This window comes from Chiloscyllium punctatum, chromosome 13, assembly GCF_047496795.1.
Source record: "Chiloscyllium punctatum isolate Juve2018m chromosome 13, sChiPun1.3, whole genome shotgun sequence".
Taxonomy (NCBI): domain Eukaryota; kingdom Metazoa; phylum Chordata; class Chondrichthyes; order Orectolobiformes; family Hemiscylliidae; genus Chiloscyllium; species Chiloscyllium punctatum.
Window position 1 is genome coordinate 105,772,343 of NC_092751.1, and position 24,237 is coordinate 105,796,579.

At 44.6% G+C, this 24,237-nt stretch overlaps 1 long non-coding RNA gene across 1 annotated transcript in view; it reads right to left on the minus strand.

The window, feature by feature from the left end:
* Window positions 1–21,528, minus strand: part of LOC140484522 (uncharacterized) — a 42,516-nt gene extending 20,988 nt beyond the window's left edge. Inside the window, exons 1-2 of the long non-coding RNA XR_011962225.1 lie at window positions 21,503–21,528; window positions 5,172–5,232 (exon numbers count right to left, since the gene is read on the minus strand). This is a non-coding gene — a long non-coding RNA (uncharacterized lncRNA). The remainder of the gene's footprint in view (window positions 1–5,171; window positions 5,233–21,502) is intronic.
* Between the last annotated feature and the right edge of the window lie 2,709 nt (window positions 21,529–24,237).

Here is a 24,237-nt window from a genome sequence, read left to right on the forward strand (position 1 = left end):
TGGTGTGGAGGTTCTCCATGATGTATTCCTTGCTGGCCCTGAAGGAAGAGCCCATGCAGTCCCAGTCTTTTTTGATTCACTTTAACCTCAATCTCTTGCTGTCTGGGAAAGTAACCTGACAGTAGCTGTGATAAGCACACGACCTCCCTCAGGATTTGTCACCGGTCAAAATCATAAACCACTGAAGTGGTGAGTTACAGAAACGGTGAGCTATAGGAATAGAAACCAATAGGAATAGTAAGCCATTGTGGTACCCAGTAGGAATGGTAAGCCATAAAAGTGGCACCCAGTAGGAATGATAAACCATTGGTATTGTAATCTATTGGAATGGTCATCAATAATGATATGCTATGGGAATGATAATCCACAAGAATGCTCAGCCATCAGAATGGTCATTAGTTAGCCTGCATGTATGAGCCTGAAAACATGATATTTCATCAGCTATCTCAGAGTCTGTCAAACTGATTCCTTTCCATCATTCTGAGCCTGTTTTCTCCTGAGTGTAAAAAATAACTGGGGAACATGGATGTCTGAGGTCCCAACTTGGAGCATTCTGTATTTGTTAATGTAATTGGATGGGCTATAAGATAGATCCTGTGGCCAGACTGCTGAGTTTAAGACTGTGAATTTTCCAATAGTACTGACAGATCCTGCTCTTACATACAAAACTTAACATTTACAAACAACCAGCCACTTAGAAGCACCTGTTTGCACACTCATGGGGCATGGGCATAACTGGCTGGGACAGCATTTATTACCCATCCCTAGTAGCCCTTGAGAAAGAGATGGTTACTTGCCTTCTTGAACCGTTGCAATTCATTTCATATATAAACTGAAAATGCTGTTCTAGGGAGATCTAGGACTTTGACCCAGTGCCACTGAAAGAACAGAGAAGTATTTTTGAGGATCATTTTCTATTTCCCAGCTCATTTACCTTATAATCGACAGCTCAGAGATTTAACGCCAATTAACTTCATTTGAACCATAAGACCAAAAGAAATAGGAACAGGAGAAGGCATTCAGCCCCTTGAGGCCACTCCACCATTCAGTTAGATCATGACCGATCCAACACTCTTCATGTCCACTTTCCTTCCCTTTCCCTGTAACGCTCAAGAATCTATCAATCTCAGCCTTAAATAGACACAAGGACTCTGTCCCCACAGTTCTCTGTGGCAAAGAGTTCCAAAGACCCACAACCCTCTGAGAGAAGAAATTCCTCCTCATCTCAGTCTTAAACTGGTGTCCCTTTATTCCGAGACTTTGCCCCCTTGTTCTCGACTTTCCCATGAGGCGAAACAGCCTCTCAGCATTTACCCTGTCATGTCCCTTAAAACTCTTGTATAATTTAATGAGGTCACCTCTCATTCTTCTAAACTCCGGTGAGTAGAGTTCCAACCTGTTTAGCCTTTGCTCATAAGACAATCCTGGATTAGTGGTGCTGGAAGAGCACAGCAGTTCAGGCAGCATCCAAGGAGCAGGAGCAGTGGGTCACAAATGTGAAAAGGAGCCCCTTATCCCCACTTACTGTTTCCTGCCCATGAACCAATTCTCTTTCCATACCAATGACCTCCAACACCATGGGCTCTTATCTTTTCTGAGGTACCTTGCTGAACCATCGTCCCGAATGCAATTACACGAAATAAGACTGCAAATTTACACACAGCTAGTTCCTGCAACATCTGTGCAGTAATGGCCAAATGAACAGTGTGGTGATGTTGTTTGAGGGATGACTGTTGGCCAGATCACCAATATTAACAGCTTTGTCGGAAATACTATTCCCCCGATCCACAGATGAACATAGTTCATGTTTGCTGTTTTATAATAAAAATAATTTCTGAAAGAATAACAGAAGGTCAAAGCCTTTGGAATTTGGAGGGCTGAGAGAAATTAGCTGAACTCTAATAATGAAGCAAGCTGAGTTTTATTTGTGGGTTGTAGGTGGAAAAGTGTTTGAGAGAGAACAGTTAAATGAGGCGCACTGATGCGACTGAATCACAATTAATTCTATTCATTTCTCCTTTTCCATTGTGGAAATGTTCTTCAGACCTTCATTAATGAGGTCAGGAGAAAAAGATTGTCTCTGTCGAAAAGGGAATAAGTTGGCAATGCTGTTTCGGCAAGTTGGGGGTAATGTTTTTCTGGTTCGAAAGAACGCAGACCCAGACTACAAAGTAATTAATAACTCTAAATGAGAGAAGTTCAAAACAGAAATGGCAGATGTTTGTAAATACACAGCCTTGCAAGCCGAGGGCAGGTTAATCTTTCAGCTGAGATCATCACCCAGTACCTTGCTCAGCAGAAGGTGCACTGATGTCCAACAGCTTGTAGTTTTCTGATGAACAGTCAACAGACTTGAAATGTTAACTCTGCTTACTCCCCGCAGATAACAAGTTTCACCCACAATTTCTGTTTTTGTTTCGGATCTCTAGCATCTGGAATTCTTTGTTTTATATTAGCTTTTACATTTTTTTTTGATGCATAAATCTGACTTTATAGTAACCAGAGGGGGCTATTCATCTCCTCATGTCTGACTGCAATTGAATTAGATCACAGCTGACCTGCAAAATAGATCTTCATATCTACCTTTGTTCCATTTCCCTTAATATACAGTAGCGCCTTGACATACGAACGACCCCGTTCACGAACAAATTTGTTTACGAACAAGATTGTTCGTAAAAGTTTGCTTCAACGTACGTACGAAATTCAAGGTACGAACAAAGGTACGAACGCAAAAAGCCAGTGTGCGACCACGTGGTTTCATTGTTCTGCTTTGCTACGCGTTTGTTGAACACAAAAGCTCTCGGGCCCCGCATGATCTCATTCAGTTCGTCTTTGGCGTGTGCGCTGTGAACAGCCGTCCCGGCATTCTTACGCTATCCAAACAATGGGAAAAATCGATTCAGTTCGTGAACTTTTCGGTTCGCGAACCAGGTCCCGGAACGGATTAAGTTCGTAAGTCGAGGCGCTACTGTATTTAGCTGATAAAACGTTGTTATTGTCAGGTTTAGCTTGGAAATGCCCATGTTAGACTGGGGTTAAGTTAAAAATCACACAACACCAGGTTATAGTCCAACGGGTTTATTTGGAAGCACTAACTTTCAGAGTGCTGCTCCTTCATCAGGTGGTTGTAGAGGTCTGTGAAGGAGTGGCACTCGAAAAACTAGTGCTTCCAAATAAACCTGTTGAACTATAACCTGGTGTTGTGTGATTTTAACACTCCCAGATTTAAAGTTAAACTGATCGAGCACTGACTATAATTTGCAGATCAGAGCAAGACTACAAGGTATCTACCATCATCTTTGCACAGAATGTTTTCCTAATTTCGCTCTTCAATAACGTGGCTTTGGGCTATGACTCAAGTCATAAGAATCATATAGTATCTTCACCTTGGACTCCTCAGCCAACAAGAACTCATTTGTTCCTAATCTAACTTTATCAGTTTCTGTTTACAAGTGGAAATTCTCAGTCAAATCGCACCTTCAGACAATTTGATTCCTAAAGCAGGGAATGGTTATCGGAGAGGACCCTCTCACCACTGGGTTCTGAGGTATGATTCACATTTTCCATCCTTGAAAACGATCATACCGCTGTGACATGTTATACCCAAGATTGATTAACATTGACTCCAGGTTTCCATTCTGTGGAAACTGTTTTCTCCAGAACTGCAACATCTGGTCTCTCTGTTCAATGTTTATTCAGTTGCAAACGCGACACAGCAACAACAAAAAAAGTGCCCATTTTCTGGCAGTGTCTTACATGCTGATGATTTGCGTTCAATTGTTGGCAGCCCATTGCTTCTCTTGGCACTGGGAGAGTTAAATTAGCTTCTTCCCCGCAGACCAGTAGCAGACTTGTAAACTCAGGTATGATTGGTTCCGCAAAGCAACATGAACATCAGGAGTTGGCTCCCGGGGGCTAGATTTCCCGAAACCGGATGAAAACTGCAATTTGAAAAAAAGCACATTCCACACTTACCCAACAGTCCCGGTACTACTGAAAGGAATCCATTGTCAGAAGCAGTTTTACATATTTCAGCGATCTGACAAGGTGCTGGAGAAATTGAAGTGTATTATTGTTGGATTACTACGCTCCAACCTGAACTAAAGATGTATTTGCTTTGCTTGTGAAACCCTCAGCTAAAGCCATTGTTAACCCCATTCTTTACAATTCCAGTGGTAGTCAACCATCCATATTCTATAGGACTTGGCCTCACCCAAACCCTGCTGTGTCCCATGTTCTACCTCACAATACTATAAAGCTGCCTTGGATCTTAAACTCTGGAATTCAGTTCCTAAACCTCTTTGCCTCTGTCTGTCTCTATATCTATCTATCTATCTATCTATCTATCTATCTATCTATCCATCCATCTATCTCAATCTCCCTCCTTAAAACTACTGGCCTGAACATTCACTCACCTGCCTTAAGAATTTCCAGATCATGTTCGGTAGCACTCCTGTTCCTTAATGTCACTGGGTCAAAATCCTGTAGATCCCCCCCCCCCCCCCCCCCGCCCCGACAGCACTGTAGCTGGACATACAGCAGACAGACTGCAGCAGTTCGAGAAGAGAACTCACCATCACCACCTTCTCAGGTTGTCCAAAAAATAAAAGAAACTTTTTTTCCCAGAGCAGAAATGTCTATCATGAGGGGGTATAATTTAAAGGTGTTTGGAGAAAGGTTTAGGGGAGATGTCAGACACAGAGAGTAGTGGGTGCGTAGAATGCTCTTCCAGCAGTGATAGTAGAGTGAGATACATTAGGGACATTTAAGCAACTCTTGGATAGGCACATGGATGATAGTTCAATGAAGGGTATGTAGGTTAGTCTGACCTTGGAGTGGGATAAAAGGCTGGCACAACATCGAGGGCTGAATGGCCTGAATTGTGCAGTACTGTTCTATGTCATTAATGTTGGCCCAGCCATGTCCCATGGATGATTAAAATAAAAACTCCTGTGAAGCCTTGAGATGGTTTACCATGTTAATCACGCAATGCAAATGCAAGTTGTTGTTGTTGATGCTACAGAGATAACCTTTCATTGTCAACCTCCATTAAGTACTGTCCCCATTTTGCCTTTCCCCTGTTTTCAAGAGCAGGCAAGTGAGAAATACAGAAGATTTAACTCATCATTGAATGGCCCATCACATTATAGAGCTTATTGAGAGAAACTCACCTGACTTCCTTTTCTGTTTGTGATACAGCGACTTGATAGCACTCCCACCATGACTGATTCACTGTAGATAAAAGATCATGAATTTATCTGAAATGATCAGTTGGGAAAGGGGAATAAAAGAGGAATCCAGGAGAACATTGGATCCGTGAAAGGAACGAAACTGGGGAATACTGGAATAGTTGAAGGGGAAGAGGGTAGACTGGAATATTAGGAGAAAGTGAGAACTGCAGATGCTGGAGATCACAATCGAGAGAGTGTGGTGCTGGAAAAACACAGCAGGTCAGGCAGCATCCGAGGAGCAGGAGAGTCGACATTTTGGGCATAAGCCCTTCATCAGGGCTCCGCCCAAAACATTGATTTTCCCGCTCCTCGGATGCTGCCTGACCTGCTGTGTTTTTCCAGCACCACACTCTCTCGACTGGAATATTCCCTCTTCCAGCTCCATTTAGATTTAGCTCCTTCCCTGTCTCCAGACCACTCCGTCACCTTCGATGGTCTGCATTGTCTTTCATGGGCTTTTCTTATAAAGTAGCTGTTGGAAAACAGGAGTAATGTTAATAGATGAAAACAAAACACAGGTGATTTGGTCATGGGGAAAAGAAAACATTGAGTTGTGTGTAAGAGCATTTCTGGATATAAAATAAAAGCAAAGAGAGATTAAACAAAAAGAGACTGCAGTATTCTCTCAGAAACAAAACAGAAATTACTGGAAAAGCTCAGCAGAATGGGCAACATCTGTGGAGAGAAATCAGAGTTAACGCTTCAGATTGAGTGACCTGAAAATTCTGAGGAAAGGTCACTGGACCCAAAATGTTAACTCTGATTTCTCTCCACAAGTGCTGCCTGTCCTGCTGAGCTTTTCCAGCAATTTCTGTTGTTGTCTCTGACCGACGGCATCCACAGTTTGATCAGTTTTTATGGTGTATTATCTGCTTTGTTTGTGAGGGCTATCAGTGTAACAATCAGAAGACGCAACTCCAAGATCTCCTGGAAAATAAACAGATGAGGGATGGCAGACAAATCTCTGATGAATGCAGACACCTGCTTGGGAAGGTTGCTATAAGAGCTAACAACAATACAATGCATTGATACTGTCATATCAATTCTACTGCGGTGATGGTCAAATCTAATTAGAGTCATAGAGTCATAGAGATGTACAGCATCGAAACAGACCCTTCGGTCCAACCCGTCCATGCCAACCAGATATCCCAACCCAATCTAGTCCCACTTACTAGCACCCAGCCCATATCCCTCCAAAACCTTCCTATTCATATCCAGATGCCTTTTAAATGCTATAATTGTACCAGCCTCCACCACTTCCTCTGGCAGCCCATTCCACACACGCACCACCCTCTGAGTGAAGTAGTTGCCACTTAGGTCTCTTTTATGTCTTTCCCCTCTCACCCTAAACCTATGCTCTCTAGTTGTGGATTCCCCCAAACCAGAGAAAAGACCCGATCCATGCCCCTCATGATTTTGTAAACCTCTATAAGGTCACCCCTCAGCCTCCGACGCTCCAGGGAAAACAGCCCCAGCCTGTTCAGCCTCTCCCTATAGCTCAAAGCTTCCAACCCTGGCAACATCCTTGTAAATCTTTTCTGAACCCTTTCAAGTTTCATAATATCCTTCTGATAGGAAGGAGACCAGAATTGCACACAATACTCCAAAAGTGGCCTAACCAATGTCCTGTACAGCCGCAACATGACCTCCCAACTCCTATACTCAATATTCTGACCAATAAAGGAAAGCATACCAAACGCCTTCTTCACTATCCTATCTACCTGTGACTCTACTTTCAAAGAGCTATGAACAACCTGAACTTCAAGGTCTCTTTGTTCAGCAACACTCCCTAGGACCTTATCATTAAGTGTACAAGTCCTGCTAAGATTTGCTTTCCCAAAATGCAGCACCTCACATTTACCTAAATTAAACTCCATCTGCCACTCCTCAGCCCATTGGCCCATCCGATCAAGATCCTGTTGTAATCTGAGGTAACCTTCTTCACTGTCCACTACACCTCCAATTTTGGTGTTATTAGATTAGATTAGATTACTTACAGTGTGGAAACAGGCCCTTCGGCCCAACAAGTCCACACCGACCCGCCAAAGCGCAACCCACCCATTCCCCTACATTTACCCCTTTACCTAACACTGCGGGCAATTTTAGCATGGCCATTTCACCTGACCTGCATATCTTTGGACTGTGGGAAGAAACTGGAGCACCCGAAGGAAACCCACGCAGACACGGGGAGAACGTGCAAACTCCACACAGTCAGTCGCCTGAGTCGGGAATTGAACCCGGGTCTCTGGCACTGTGAGGCAGCAGTGCTAACCACTGTGCCACCGTGCCGCCCACTAACCACCGTGCCGCCCACAAACTTACTACAAACTTACTACAAACTTACTAATTATATCCACAAACTTACTAACTATACCTCCATGTTCACATCCAAATCATTTAGATGAATGATGAAAAGTAGTGGACCCAGCACCAATCCTTGTGGCACTCCACTGATCACTGGTCTCCAGTCCGAAAAACCACCACCACCCTCTGTCTTCTACGTTCGAGCCAGTTCTGTATCTAAACAGCTAGTTCTCCTTGTATTCCATGAGATCTAACCTTGCTAACCATTCTCCCTTGTCAAATGCCTTACTGAAGTCCATACAGATCACGTCCACTCTGCCCTCGTCAATCCGCTTTGTTACTTGTTCAAAAAACTAAATCAAGTTTGTGAGACATGATTTCCCACGCACAAAGCCATGTTGACTATTCCTAATCAGTCCTTGCCTATCCAAATACATGTACATCCTGTCCCTCAGGATTCCCTCCAACAACTTGTCTACCACTGGGGTCATTATTGTTTTTCTTCTCTCTATCACTATCCTCCTCTGCAAAATTACGACTGGTTTCTAGTGATTATTTGATTGTAATTTTTACAGATGTAAATTTCACGGTGTGGTGTATGATTTTTAAAAAATGTTCTACTTATCTGACAAATTCACTGGAAGAGCGCTGTTGTAAAACTGCTGTTCCTAAATGATGAGAGAATGAGGCCATTTGGTTTTATACTAGTGTCACGCGATCTCTTCTTTCAAAAGCGAGTCCGAATACTGAAAGGCTATCAGCAACTTACATCTACGTAGTGACCTCAGTTTCACCCCCGCTGTCTCCTTGTTTCACCAGGGGGTGTTTTCAATGGAGTGGGCATGGGAGGTCAGAGTGTAAACCCCATCCCACTGCCTGAACACCCTCTCTCAACCCAAATGCCATCCTACAGCAAGCAGATGGGTGCTGTTATCAATGCTCATCTCCTATGTCTTTCTCCTACAATTAAAGGGTGAGTATTCTGGCACCATCATAGAGGCCACAGCCTCGTGGTATTATTGCTGGATTGTTAATCCAGAGACCCAGGTAAAGTCCTGGGGACCCAGGTTTGAATCCTGCCACTGCGGATGGTGGAAATTGAAATCAATAAAAATTAAGGGTCTAATGATGACCATGAATCAAAAAACCATCTGGTTCACTAATATCCTTTAAGGCAGGAAACTGTCATCCTTACCTGGTCTGGTCTATATATGACTCCAGACCCACAGCAATGTGGTTGACTTTTAACTGCCCTCTGGGCAATTAGGGATGGGCAATAAATGCTGGTCTAGCCAGAGATGCCCTCATGCTGTGAATGAATTTTTAAAAACTGAATTTTGTTAACCGGCCAATCGAACTGAATCATGTTATGTCAGATGGACAGGACTCCATGTCTGTTCTCTGAATAACTCCATGGCAAAGGTGGGAAGAAAGAGAGAGGTTGTATCTTTTCATGCCAATTGGGGGCAGCACCCAGCCTGCCTGAGAGATCACTCACCCCCAACCAGAGATTGGTGAGAAGGACAGCCTTGACATCAAGGCCGCATTTGACTGAGCGTGGCTCAAGGAGCCTCAGCAAAACTGGAATGAAGGAAAAACTCTCTTCCAGTTGGAGTCATACCTGACACATAGGAAGATGGTTGTGGTTGTTGGAGGCCAGTCATCTCAGCTTCAGGCAGGAGATCTCTGCAGGAGTTCCTCAGGATAGTGTCCTAGGCTCAACCATCTTCGGTTCCTTCATAACTGACTTTCAGCTCCATCATAAGATCAGAAGTGTAGATGTTCTCTAATGACTGCACAATGTTCAGTCCCATTTGTGACTTTTCAGATCGTGAAGCAGTCCATGTTCAAATGCAGCAAGGTCTGAACAAATCCAGGCTTAGACTGACAATTGGCAAGTAATATTCATGCCACACAAATGCCAGGGAATGACCATCTCTAATGAGAGTCAAACCAACCACTTCCCCCTGACATTCAATGGCATTATCATTGCCATTGCTTCACAGTTGCTGGCTCACAATCCTGTAATTCCATCCCTAAGGGACATTGTGGGTCAACCTACAGCACATGGACTGCAGCGGTTCAAGAAGGCAGCTCACCCCCACCTTCTCAATGGGCAAATAGGGATGGGCAATAAATGCTGACCCAACCAGAGAAGACCATATCCCATAAATGAATTTTTAAAAAATCCTTTCTCCCCATTTCCCCCATCACCCTCCTCACTGTGGGCCCTGATCCCTTCCTGCCCTAAGACGTACACAAGTCCAGGATCCAATGCTAGTCCTCTCCCACTTGCCACATTTAAGACCTCCTCAAAAAAACTCACAGGATTAATCTTGTGATGTAAGAGCGAATTTCTAAAGATGCTGGAATCCATACTGATAACAGAATGTTGGAGATCCCAGCAAGACAGACAGCATCTCTGGAGGAAGAGAGTAAAGTTCTGATGAAGATACATCTAGACTTGAAATGTTAGCTTATTCTCACCTTGTTAAACCTTGTGTCACATGTGCTTTTTCCCTATAACCTTGCATATTATTTTTGTCCAAGTGTGAGCAGTACAGTGTTTAGCACTGCTACCTCACAGCACTAGGGACATGGGTCCATTCTCCCCATGTTTTTGTGGGTTTCCTCCCACAACCTAAAGGTATGCAGACTAGGGTGGATTGACCATTGTGTTAGGGATGTCTACATTAGGTGCATTGGTTAAGGGTTAATGTAGAGTAAGTAATAGGGAAATGGGTCTGGGTGGGTTACTGTTTGGAGGGTTAGTACAGACCTTTTTGGGCCAAATGTGGGCTTAGTGGCAGAACGATGGCTCAGTGGTTAGCACTGTTGCCTCACAGGGACCCGGCTTCGATTCTCGCTTTGGGTGAGTGGAGTTTGCAGATTCTCCCTGTGTCTACATGGGTTTCCTCCCACAGTCCAAAAATGTGCAGGCCAGGTGAATTGGCTGTGCTAAATTGCCCGTAGTGTTAGGTGCATTAGTCAGGGTAATTGTAGGGAAATGAGTCTGGGTGGGTATTCTTTGGAGGGTCAGTGTGGATTTTTGGGCCGAAGGGCCTGTTTCCACATTGTAGGGATTCTATGATTCTCTGTTCATGGATGCTGCTTGACCCACTATGATTTCCAGCACTTTTTGTTTTTAATTCTGAGATAGCTTTCTCTTCCTTAACCTGCACTGACTTTAATCAGTTCATACTTGTCTATTCTGATTCGTTGAATGGGTTGTAGGTAACTGGTGCTAAATCAGATGGTTTTCTCGTTTCTGTAACAAACCCGTCCTCAAATAATTAAGTGAGGTTTGCAATTTTACACACCAAAAATGAGACAGCCTCACAATGAAGCAACATTTAACCATGGTCTGCAGTAATGTGGGAGAATATCTATCATTGAGTATTGCAGAGAGGCTGCGGAGTTTGGAGATATTATGGGGAGTGTAAATCTTCTTGATGTAGACCTGAGATAGTCAGTCAAATGGATTATGGAAAACATTACTAGTCCCTGTAAATGTCAAACCATGAAAACACAATGCTGACTCCAGATAAAAAAAAATTTTCCGAGTGACATGAGCAGAAGAAACGTGTTTCAATCACTTTGATTTACAAAGAAACAGAGAGAAGAAGTCAGATTCTGGTCAAAGTTTTTCTGCAGATTTCCTGAGGGTTGTGATGTTGTGGGGGCAATGCTGTGCATGAAATAAAATACAATAATAAATTCCAGTACAAGTGATTACAAATCATGTTTAGCCAGTCTTGTGTCATGTAGACAAGTTGCCGTTGGTCGTCAGTTTAGATCCAAATGCCTGTTCAGAGAACTCCATAACTCAGGGTTCTTGAATTCTTTGAAGGTGTTAGTGATGTCTTTGGGGCAGCATGGTGGCTCAGTGGTTAGCACTGCTGCCTCACAGCGCCAGGGACCTGGGTTCAATCCCAGCCTCAGGTGACTATCTGCATGGAGTTTGCACACTCTCCCTGTGTCTGTGTGGGTTTCCTCCCACAGTCCTAAGATGTGCAGATCAGGTGAATTGGCTATGCTAAATCCACATAGTGATAGGTGCATTAGTAGGGGGATGGGTTACTCTTCGGAGGGTCGGTGTGGACTTGTTGAGCCGAAGGGCCTGTTTCTGCACTGTAGGGAATCTGATCTAAGTAGAGTTGATCCGTCTTTCTGATGGAAGAATCCATTCCCAGCCACACTCATAGGGCTTTGCAAAGATTTAAAAAACAATGATTTTCTTCCATGCACAAAAATGCATCACAAATTTAGTCCCAGCAAGTCCCTACAAAATAAATTAAATTAATAGTTAATTAATCTGGGATTTGTGATTTTAACTGGAGGAGGTATGTGTTGGGTGTCCAAAATCCGACACTCTCAGGATGGATGTCAATAGAATTCCAGATTTTCCCAGATGTTGGAATGTCCAGTACCCAAGAATTGCGAACCTGCAATTGATATCTGGTCTGTGTTTTCAATTACGAATTTTCAGTGAAGGATCTAATTCACAGCTCTATGATAGTGGCTCCAACAACGATTAAGAAGCTGGACGTCATCCAGGCCAAAGCAGTCCACATGATTGGTGCCACATCCACAAGCATCCACTCCCTCCATCACCAACGCTTAGTAGAAGCAGTATATACTGTCTACCAGATACACTGCAGAAATTCACCAAGTCTCCTTAGAAAACCCCTTCCAAACCCATGACCACTTCCATGAAAAAGGACAAGGGCAGCAGTCAGATGGGAACATGATCACCTGCAAGTTCCCGTCCAAGCCATTCACCATCCTCACTTGGAAATATTTCACTGTCACTGCTGCTGGGTCAAAATCCTGGAATTTCCTCCCTAGGGCATTGTGGGTCTAAATACGGCACACAGAGTGCAGTGGTTCAAGAAAGCAGCTCACCACCACCTTCCCAAGGACAATAAATGCTGACTCAGTCATCGATGACCACATCCATAAGAGAATGAAAAAACATCATGAAAAAATCAATCCTGGACAGCTGTTGATTGCAAGTGAACACAAACAGACAGGGTAAATTATATAACACTGAGCTGAAAAACATAGCTGCATTTTTGTAAAGTTTCAGCGTCTGGATAGCCCAATTACAGCATCGTGCCTTTTACATTAGCCAAGACACTGGGACAGTGTTCTAATCTTCGACAACAACGAGGGGATATTTACCCCCAACTGAAGAGGTGGATGCAGTTTACATCACAACGGCGGCTACATTTCAAAAATACTTTAGACACTGTAGAGAGTTTGGGGGCTTCCAGGGGTTCGGAGCGGTGTTCTATAGATGCAGACCTGTCAACCTATCCTTTCCAGTTTAAAAACATCAGCATCTCCAACAATGAAGCACTACATGTAAGTCCTGTACTGCAGGTGTCTACCTTGTCTGTTAGCCAGGGCCCATGGTAGACACTGAGCTCACCACTTTTAATGAATAGCTGAGACTGCTACCATGGCAACCGAGCTGACGCTTTCCAGTAATGCTAAGCTCTCGCAACAGTGTTAGATAATGAGTGAGGTCTCCCATTATTTTCGGTTTTTATTCAGATTTTGTTTTTGTTTCGGTCTGCCACATGGGTATGGATTGCACACTGAACCATAAATGAGGAAATCATAGACATCGGACCTTGGCATTTGATGGCATTTTATGAAAACAAATCCAAATCCAGCAAGGGGAGTCCAGAACTAGAGGGCATAGGTTTAGGGTGAGAGGGGAACGATATAAAAGGGATCTAAGAGGCAACTTTTTCACGCAGAGGGTTGTACGTGTATGGAATGAGCTGCCAGAGGATGTGTGGAGGCTGGTACAATTGTGACATTTAAAAGGCATCTGGATGGTTATATGAATAGGAAGGGTTTGGAGGGATATGGGCCAGGTGCTGGCAAATTGAACTAGGATAATTTAAGCTATCTGGTCGGCATGGACGTGTTGGACCGAAAGATCTGTTTCTGCTATTTGTTTCTATAACTCTGACTTTAAATGCAGCTCAAGCATAATTACAGGGAGACTGTGGTAATGGTTTGGTGGTAGTACCACTGGATTAGTAGTCTGAAACATCGGGCTCCATGTTCAGCGATATGAGTTCAAATCCCATTATAGTAGATAATGACATTTGAATTCAATAAGAATCTGGAATCAATAGTTGGTCTAATGCTGGCCACTGTCAATTGTCATTACAACAAAATCTGGCTCTCTCATAAGGAAAGAAATCTGCCATCCTTACATGGTCTGGCTTCCATGTGACTCCAGAACCACAGCAATGTGGACTGCCCCTTGGGTAATTAGGGATGGGCAGAAAATGCTGGTCTAACCAGTGATGCCCTCATCCCATGAACCAATTAAAAACAAAATATATTGAGATAGCAGCTCAGTGAAACTGTCCACAGCTATCCTGTCTTCTGATGAAGGAGCAGCGTTCCAAAAGCTTGTGATTTCAAAGAAACCCGTTGGACTATGACTTGGTGTCATGTGACTTCTGACCCTGCCCGCCCCAGTCCAACACCGGCCCCTCCACATCAATCAAAAATCGGGTGAATCCACTGTCAAAGCGAATGCGATAATAGTGTCAACTTAAGTCAGCTGTTTGGAGAGAATAGCTAAGTTATAGAGGTCCTCTATTCCATCAATCTCTCAAACCAGAAGTTGCCATTGGAAGAGAGGGGCTGGACTCAGACAGACTGCCACTTTGACCTGGTGGTTCTCAGCTATTAATGTTAAGATATCCATTCATTTCCCTGACAGTGGACCGTCTAAAATGCTCTGACCAAGTATTGACATGATTTCTGTGGGATCACCCTTTACCTTTGTCCCCACAGTAGGGTGGAAGGAGGTATTCGAATGTGAGCCCAAAGTGGCAGGATGGACCCTCTTCGTGTGGCAAAGTGGTAGCCTGTTTACAAAGAGAACTGTTAACTTCTTTCACCCTGTAACTGGAGGCCAACCTCAGGAACAAGTCAACCACATCCACCCAACAAACTCAGGGAGATGCGAGGAACTTTACACAATCCGAACCAGCAGCAGCATGGCAACATTGACACGGAAAGAATTGGGAGGTGGGGTTTGGAAGTGGCTAAAACATTGACTGAAGCAGTTATATTACTTACAGTGTGGAAACAGGCCCTTCGGCCCAACAAGTCCACACCGCCCCACCGAAGCGCAACCCACCCATACCTCTACTATGGGCAATTTAGAATGGCCAATTCACCTGACCTGCACATCTTTGGACTGTGGGAGGAAACCGGAGCACCCGGAGGAAACCCACGCAGACACGGGGAGAATGTGCAAACTCCACACAGTCAGTCGCCTGAGGCAGGAATTGAACCCGGGTCTCTGGCGCTGTGAGGCAGCAGTGCTAACCACTGTGTCACCGTGGTTTTCAGGTGGATGTTAAAGTGTTCATTATGGAGAGCACGGTCAGTCCAGATGCTCAGGCCTTTTCACCCTCACTGACAGCCTGCTCCAACTGTTCACCTTGGCCAGACAGAAGGTGATCATTCCTGGCCTCTTGTCCTCAATTTACCCTTCACCATTCTGATTTACTGACTCTATCCTGATAATTACATTAATTGTCATTTCTGTGCTTCTCTCACTGGGACCTGTTTTGAAGTTTAGCTCCATACAAGCAGCTGGTGACCTTTTGGATAGGTGAGGGGCCTTGACTATACAACTGAACCAAGCCAGCTTGTTTCCGTGGCAACCAGCCTTTTGCACATGGATTGATAACCCCTGGACAGGAGTCAGTGATCTGCCTGCCACAGCGATGGTACAGAAGGGGGAAAAGGAACTGGCTACACTCAGGGAGCTACTCACCAGTTGAAAGATGGTGGAGCCAGCTGTCTGAGTTTGAACTGGAAGCAAGCCTCCTGCGCTCAAAGGCAGTGTCCAACGTGTCTCATCTAATGATGCCTGTCTATCAAGTCATATTGCTACAAGATCTGTCCCAAACATGGCCTGGGTCAAACATGATTCTACAAACATCCACTGCAGCTGAAGGGCTACTAACTCTCAAAGAATCATAGAAAACCCACAGTGTGGAAGCAGGCCATTCGGTCCATCGAGTCCATCCGAATAGTATCCCACCAGACCCACTCCCCCTTCCTTATCCCTGTAACCCTGCATTCCCCGTGGCCAATCCATCTAAACTACATATCCCTGGGCACTACGAGGCAATGTAGCATGGCCAATCCATTCTAACCTGCACATCTTTGGACTGTGAGAGGAAACCGGAGCACCCGAAGGAAACTCATACGGACACACGGGGAGAATGTGCAAATTCCACACAGACAGTCACCCAAGACTGGGATTGAGTCCAAGTCCCTGGCACTGTGAGGCAGCAGTGCTAACCACTGAGCTACCAATAAGAGTGAAAGATACCACAGTCACACAGTATCATCGCAAATGTGTAATTCAAATGAAAATTTGCATCTTTAATTTCATGGTTGGAAGCCTGCAGGATTGGTCGTGGGGGTTAAACCATGACACTGACTATATTAGCACCACACTCTAACCATCCAACGCAAGATGCAAAGTTCCCTGATGAAGACCAAGCCCAGTCAACAGTAGTGGAATTACCAAATAATAGCAGGCTTAGTTCAATCAATAACTGTCTTGTTCCACATTACCAGATTGGATCACCGACATGGCATTCCAGAGATGTTTAAACAGTAAGCAACAGTCACCACTGGGATTTAATCCGGTTTACCAGGCAGACGCATTAACCAACTTCCTAATGAAGGGCTTATGCCTGAAACATCAACTCTCTGGCTCCTCGGATGCTGCCTGACCTGCTGTGCTTTTCCAGCGCCACACTCCCGACCCTGCATTAGCCAACTAAGTTGGTTACTTTGATAAATGTTTTTAAAACTAAGATAGATTTATTTTTGAACAATGAAGGAATTCAGGGTTATGGTGAGAGGGCAGGCAAGTGACGCTGAGGCCATGAAAAGATCAGCCCTGATCTTATTGAATGGCGGAGCAGGCTCGAATGGCCAGGTGGCCTCCTCCTGCTCCTCATTCTTAGCTTCACATGTTCCACATCACAGTTCTGCACTCAGCGAGACTCTGGTCTGCCAAGATTCCAGTGCAAAGAATGGTCCTTGACCCAGGTATTGCAGATTGGCACATTCCAAGGTCCAGAGTTACCCACTAACACTTGGAACCAACCCAGAGGCTCACTGTCTCAACCCTTCATTCATAGCATACCCTGGGGCTGGACACTATCAACAAAATCCCTCAGGCTGTGTTTTGAATAAGTAACTAGCATAATAATTATTAATAGTAATTGTATACATTGTGAGTATCATAGAGTATTGGAAGATACTGTCTTGGCTTTGCACCTTATATCATATCAACATTGGAGAGCCATACCAGAGACGTTTGTACAGTTTTTGAATAAAGTTTATTTCTGGGGAAAAAATGAAGTCATTTCTAGCACCCTCTGCCCCCCTTCCTGATATTTGGACTGGCCTTATTAAACAGGCCAAGGGCTCTTTATTCTCAAATAAAATACTGAGAGGAGATCCAAGTGAAATTATGATGTGGTTTGACCCAATAAATAAGTTCTTTTAGACTTTAGACTAGAGGCCAGAACTCAGCACCAAAACCCTAAAATATTCAGGGAGAAATCCAACATGGAATTCAGGAGAAATGTATTTACTCAGTGAAATTGGGGTTGGACTGCAGCATGAAGTATATTTCTGAAAGCCTTGTATAAAACTCAGTGAGAAAGGTGCTGGATGCATTAAAACTAGTGTCACCTCTCCATATAAACTACACAACACTCATAACACAGAATAGTGGCAGTGAATAAGATAGATACATTTAAAAATAAGCTGGGTACCTTTATGAGGAAGAACAAAATAGAAAGATATGCTGATGGAATGAGATGTAACATGGAAACGTAGAAGCAGGAATAGGCCATTCGGTCCTTTGTTCCTGCTTGGCCATTCAATATGATCATGACTGATCATCCAATTCAATTCCCTCCTCCTGCTTATCCTCTAACACCTTTGATCCTTTTAGCCCAAAGTGTTATTTGTAACTCCTTGTTGAAGTCATACAATGCTTTGGCCTCAACCATTATCTATGGTAGCAAACTTCACAGGCTTGCCACTCTCTGGGTGAAGAAGTTTCTCCTCATCTCAACCCAGTATCCTTAATCTGTGATCCCTGGTTCTGGACTCCCCCACCAGTTGGAACATCTTCCCTGCATTTACCATGTCTCGTCCTGTTAGAATTTTATAAATGTCCATGAGATCGACCCTCTTTCTTTGGAACTCCAGTGAATACACTCCTAATTGGCTCAATCTCTGCTCATATGTCATTCTTGCCATGTCAGGAACCAATCTGGTAAAATTTCCACACTGCCTCTATAGCAAGAGCATCCCCCTCAGGTGAGGAGACCAGAACCACACAGTTACCAAGGGCTAAAATGAGCACCAGACAAAGACAAAAATAAAACTAACTGAGTGTCCTTTAGGAAATTTTAAATAAAAGGTGCTAAAAAGAAACCAGCTGAAGGTTTTCTGACAGTCTCACATGGAGGGTGTATGTAAATATTCCAGCCTTTCTTATAAAGGGAGAGTGTTTGGGTAGCAGCCTTTTGGATTTGACAGAAGTTGATGAACTATTATGTTTCTGCTTTGTGTAGCAGCATTCACTGGACTGCCTGCTATCGATGAAGAGAGAGTCAAGAATATATTATCAACTTCAGTCATATAACAGCACCCGAGGCTATGACTGACTCCTGTTCTAGTATTCTGGTGTATTTCACACAAATTAAATTTGTACCTACTATCTCTGAGGCTCCAGTCTGCCACAGCAGCTTGTCCCCCAGGTATCTGCAAGCTTGTGTTCACTATCATTCTCCAACCCAAGGATTTCTGTCTCTACAGGGACACAGTTCTGATTCTGCTTTGCAGAAAAGTCAGCATTTTAACGCTTCGTCGACTGAAGAAAGACAAAAGATCTCCAGTTTTCACATTTTCCATCTGGTGAAGTGGGGATGGGAATTGCAGTATTGCACTGATGTCTGTGGGATCTTACTATGCAGACATTATTTGTCCTTCTGCCCAAATTGGAGCCACGTTTTTTTCTTTATTTAATCTCTTGTGGGATGTGGGGGAGCCACCATCATTGCCAGCATTTATTGCCCATCCCTAATTTGATCTTGAACTTTGTGACGAACCCAGGCTACTTCAGAGAGTGGTTAAGAGTCAACATTGAAAACAGAAACAGAGAAAGCAGGAGTAGGCCATTGGGCCCTTCGAGCCTGCTCCAGCATTCAATATGATCATGGCTCACCATCCAACTCAGTACCTTGTTCCCACTTTTCCCCCATGTCCTTTAATCCATTTGGCTCCAAAAGCTACATTTAACTCCTTAACTTTGTACAATATTTTGGCCTCAGCTGCTTCCTGTGACAGTGAATTCCATAGGCTCATCACTCTCTGGTTGAAGAAATTTCTCCTCACCTTAAATGTCCAACATCTTCAGTAGTACCACAGAGACTAGACTGGGTAAAGACACCTGCTTTTCTTCTTTAAAGAACATCAATGAACCAGATGGGTTTTTATAAACAAAGCATTGGTGGTCACCATTGCATTCAATTCCTATTATATTAATTGTATTAAATTCCATTAGTTACTATGGTCAGATTTTTTTTAAGATTCCCTTACAATGTGGAAACAGGCCCTTCGGCCCAACCAGTCCATACCAACCCTCCGAAGAGTAACCCACCCAGACCCATTTCCCTCTGAATGATGCACCTAGCACTACAGGCAATTTAGTGTGGCCAATTCACCTGACCTGCACATCTTTGGATTGTGGGAGGAAACCGGAGCACCCGGAGGAAACCCACACAGACACGGGGAGAATGTGCAAACTCCACACAGTCAGTCGCCTAAGGCTGGAATCGAACCTGGGGGACCCTGGTGCTGTGAGGCAGCAGTACTAACCACTGAGCCACTGTGCCACCTGAGCCCTTGCCCCCAGAGCATTAGCATTACCAGAAACTAGGACAACACAAACAATCCCACAGCATTTCACAACCAAAGGGAGATCTCCCTGAGCTGTCAAAGGCCTGTATAGAAATGTAAGTTTGTCTTCTCTTGACAGTTTACAGTGTGAGATATTTGAGTAATGCAGTTTAGCAGAGCAAACACATTTTGTAATAAAGATCAGAGGAAATAAAACATCTCGATTTCATTGACGACTTTATTGCACCAAACGTGTTTGCTGTTTTGTTGATTCCAGACAAATAAAACTCAAGCTTGACAACCCCTGAAAGACTGACTTCCTCCCTTTACTAGGAGAAAGTGAGGACTGCAGATACTGGAGAGTCAGAGTCAAAAGGTATGGTGCTGGAAAAGAACAGCAGGTCAGGCAGCATCCGGGGAGCAGGAGAGTCGACAATTTGGGCGTGAGCCCTTCATCAGGAATGTGGAGTGGGAAGGAGGCTGAGAGATAAATAAGGGAATGGGGTGGGGCTAGGGGGAAGGTAGCTGGGAAGGTGATAGGTAGATGAAGGTTGGAGGGGTGGTGATGGTGATAGGTCGGAGTGGATAAGTGGGAAAGGAGATGGACAAATAGGACAGGTTAAGAGTTGGAGGGTTGGCTCGTATGAGGGTGAGGTTTATAAAATCATGAGGGGCATAGATAAGGTGAATAGCAAAGGTCTTTTCCCTAGGGCGGGGGAGTTCAAAGCTAGGGGCATATTTTGAAGGTGAGGGGAGAAAGATTTAAAAGGCATCTGAGGGGCAACATTTTCAGACAGAGGGTGGTTTGTATGTGGAATGAACTGTCAGAGGAAGTGGTAGATGCGGGTGCAGAGACAACATTTAAAAGACATTTGGACAGGTGAATGAGCAGGAAAGGGACAGAAGCCAAGTGCAGGCAAATGGGACTGGTTTAGTTTGAGAAACTTGTTCGGTATGGACAAATTGGACAAAGGGTCTGTTTGACTCTGTGACTTGAATGACATGCCGATTTCAAACAAGATGCAATGACAGCAGCTAAATACAAGTGGCATGGACATGATAGATGTGGTTACAGAGTCTAGGTCAGAAGTCACATGTCACCAGGTTGTTGTCCAATCTTGTGATTTCAAATAAACCTGTTTCAGGGAGTGGTCATCCACAACAAGCTTTCTTGGACTCTTCATGTGGACGCACTGGCTACAAAGGCGCAACAATGTCTCTTCTTCCTCAGGCAACTGAGGAAATTTGGCATGACAGTGAATACCCTTGCCAACTTTTATCGATGCTCCATCGAGAGCATTCTGTCTGATTGTATCACTACCTGGTATGGCAACCGTGCAGTTCGAAATCGGAGACGGCTACAGAGAGTGATGAACTCGGCCCGGACAATCACAAAGGCCAACCTCCCAACTATCGAATCCATCTACCAGGCCCGCTGTCAAGGAAAGGCCGCCAGCATTCTCAAAGATCCATCCCACCCTGGCAATGTTTTTCTACAACCTCTACCATCAGGGAGAAGGTACAGAAGCCTGAACACACACACCAGCCGGTTTCGGAACAGTTTCTACCCTACAGCTATTAGAATACTGAATGGACTCACAAACTCTTAGCATTCACCCATACCTGGGTTTTTGCTTTTGCTGCTGTTTACCTATTATTTACTATCCATGCTACTTAACTCTGAGATCTGCCTGTATTGCTCGCAAGACGAAGCTTTTCACTGTGCCTCAGTACATGTGACAATAAATTCAATTCAAATGCACGATAACCTGGTGTTGTGTAACTTCTGACCTTGTCCACCCCAGTCCAACACTGGCACCTCCACATCCTGACAGAGTCTAAGGGGAGGGATCTGGATATTGTAGCTTACTCCTTCCAGATTCTAAGTTGCTCTCCCATCAAGTCCTTGTGACATCTCCCACAGTGGACAGTACGCGAGGCGCTGCTGAACAGGAACAGTTGTATACAACAAATCTCACCTTTGCAATCACCTTCACAATCCTAAAGATTCAGCAGGCTAAGAATGTTTATCTGGTACGCTGACACAACTAAAGTGGAAGCAATAAAAATTTTAAAACAAAACAACTGGGCAGGCAGCGACAGTGATTAAAGGGAGAAGGAGGATGTTGAGAGAGTGAATTAAATTGTGGCCTTTATGTCACAACCACCTTCTTTGCAGATCTATGCAAAAACCTCAGTCTTATCGCCTGCAATAATATCCTTTACAGCTCCCGAGTGATCTGTCAGGAGAGACTTCTAACAGCTGGTGTCTGCTGTCCCTGGGAAGTGCATCCGGCTAGGTAGAAGCTAATTACATCTCTCTCTCTCTCTCTCTCTCTCTGTCTGCGTGCAATCGGCTTAGTGCATCGTAACGCCTGCTCCTAGCGCTAAAAAAATTAAACTGTCAACATTCTCGTCTTTTTGGTTTGATGGTTCTAAATGAGAAAAATCATGTTCTGTGAATTGGAATTTAATAGAAACATGTTTGAAACATCAGGCAGGGTGCATCAGCCAAGTCCAGGCACACATAAATCAAACGTGCCAAGGTTAAGTAGAGGGTTTGAGAATCTTATGATGGAAATTAATGTAAGGAGAATCTTATCCCTTGGAAACAAAAGCATTCTCCAAGCTGATGGAAAGACTGCGTTATAAGTAAATAAATAAAAAACCTCCCAGCATCATCCTGTAGGATTCAATTCAAAGTGTAAAGTAAATTAGCATCTAGCAGTGAATTTGAGATTATCAATTCTAATAGACTGGGTAATAATTTCAGATTTCCCTCTTTCTGCCTCTTGTATATCAAATGTGAGTGAGGTAAGTATAAAATGACAATCATAACTGACGCAGCAGAATCATAAATGAGCCTGCCAATCTGATTACCAAGAGTGAGGGAACTCACTTGAGTTCATCTGGACAGCCAGGTTCAAAGCAAACCATGAGTTGCTGAGAGTGAGCATCACTCCTCTTCAACACCCTGAACGTATAGCCTTCAGCAACAGAGTATCCTAAAACACTCAGGCAAAGATGCAAATAGATCTTCTTGGTTGATTTCCCCCAGTCTGTGGTTCTGATATCAGAGTGGATTCAGAAAGCAATCCTCAACTGGATATTTATCTCTTAGTCTGGGTCAGACAACTTTCTGAGTGTTGTCCTTCATTGTACATTCATAAAACAGCAACAACTCACTATAGAGCAACAATCACAGGCAGGAAGAGGAAATGGAGTTGGATGGGATACGGTATGTGTGGGGTGTCTGGATGGCATACTGTGTGTGTGTGTGTGTGTCTGTGTGTGTGTGTGTGTATGTGTGTGTGTGTCTGTGTGTGTGTGTGTATGTGTGTGTGTCTGTGTGTGAGGGTGGGGTGTGGATGGGGTAGAGTGTGTGTGAGGGTAGGGTTTGGATATGGATACAGTATGTGTGTGTGAGGTTGGGGGGGGTACAGTGTATGTTTGAGGGTGGGGAATTGGATGCGGTACAGTATGTGTGTGAGGGTAGGGTTTGGAAGGCGTACAATGTGTGTGTGTGTGAGGATGAGGAGTTGGGTGGGGAACAGTGAGTGTGTGTGTGAGTGTCAGGTTGGGGAGGGGAATTGGGTACAGAATGTGCGTGAGGGTGGGGAATTGGATGGGGTACAGTGTGTGTGTGAGGGTGGAGGTTTGGAAGGGGTACAGTGTGTCTGTGAGAGTGGGGTTTGGATGGGGTACAGTATGCATGTGAGGGTGGGGGGTTGGAGGGGTACAGTATGCGTGTGAGTGTGGGGGTTTGAATGGGGTACAGTGAGTGTGAGAGTGGGGTCTTGGATGGGGTACAGTATTTGTGTGAGGGTGGGGGTTTGGATAGGATACAGTATGTGTGTGTGGGGGGGTTTGGATGGGGTACAGTGTATGTGTGAGGGTGGGGAGTTGAATGGGGTACAGTGTGTTTGTGAGGGTGGGAGGTTGGTTGAGGTACAGTGTGTGTGAGGGTAGAGGTTTGGATGGGATAAAGTGTGTGTGTGAGGGTGATGGGTTGGATGGCGTACAGTGTGTGTGGGAGTGTGAGGGTTTGGATGGCGTACAGTGTGTGTGGGAGTGTGAGGGTTTGGATGGCGTACAGTGTGTGTGGGAGTGTGAGGGGTTGGATGGGGTACAGTGTGTGTGAGGGTGGGAGGTTGGATGGGGTACAGTGTGTGTGTGAGTGTGAGGGGTTGGATGGCGCACAGTGTGTGTGTGAGTGTGAGGGTTTGGATGGGGTACAGTGTGTGTGTGAGGGTGGGGGTTTAGATGGGGTACAGTGTGTGTGTGTGAGGGTGGGGGTTTAGATGGGGTACAGTGTGTGTGTGAGGGAGGGGGTTTGGATGGGGTACAGTGTGTGTGTGAGGATGGGGGTTTGGATGGGGTACAGTGTGTGTGTGTGAGGGTGAGGGGTTGGATGGGGCACAGTGTGTGGGGGGTGGGGTTTGGATGGGGTACAATGTGTGTGTGAGGGTTGGGTTTTAGATGGGTTACAGTGTCTGTGTGAGGGTGGGGGTTTGGATGGGGCACAGTCTGTGTGAGGGTGAGGGGTTGGATGGAGTACAGTGTGTGTGTGAGGATCAGGGGTTGGATGGGGTACAGTATGCGTGTGTGTGTGAATGTGTGTGAGGGTGAGGGGTTGTATGGGGTACAGTGTGTGTGTGTGAGTGTGAGGGGTTAGATGGGGTACAGTGTGTATGTGTGAGGGTGAGGGGTTGGA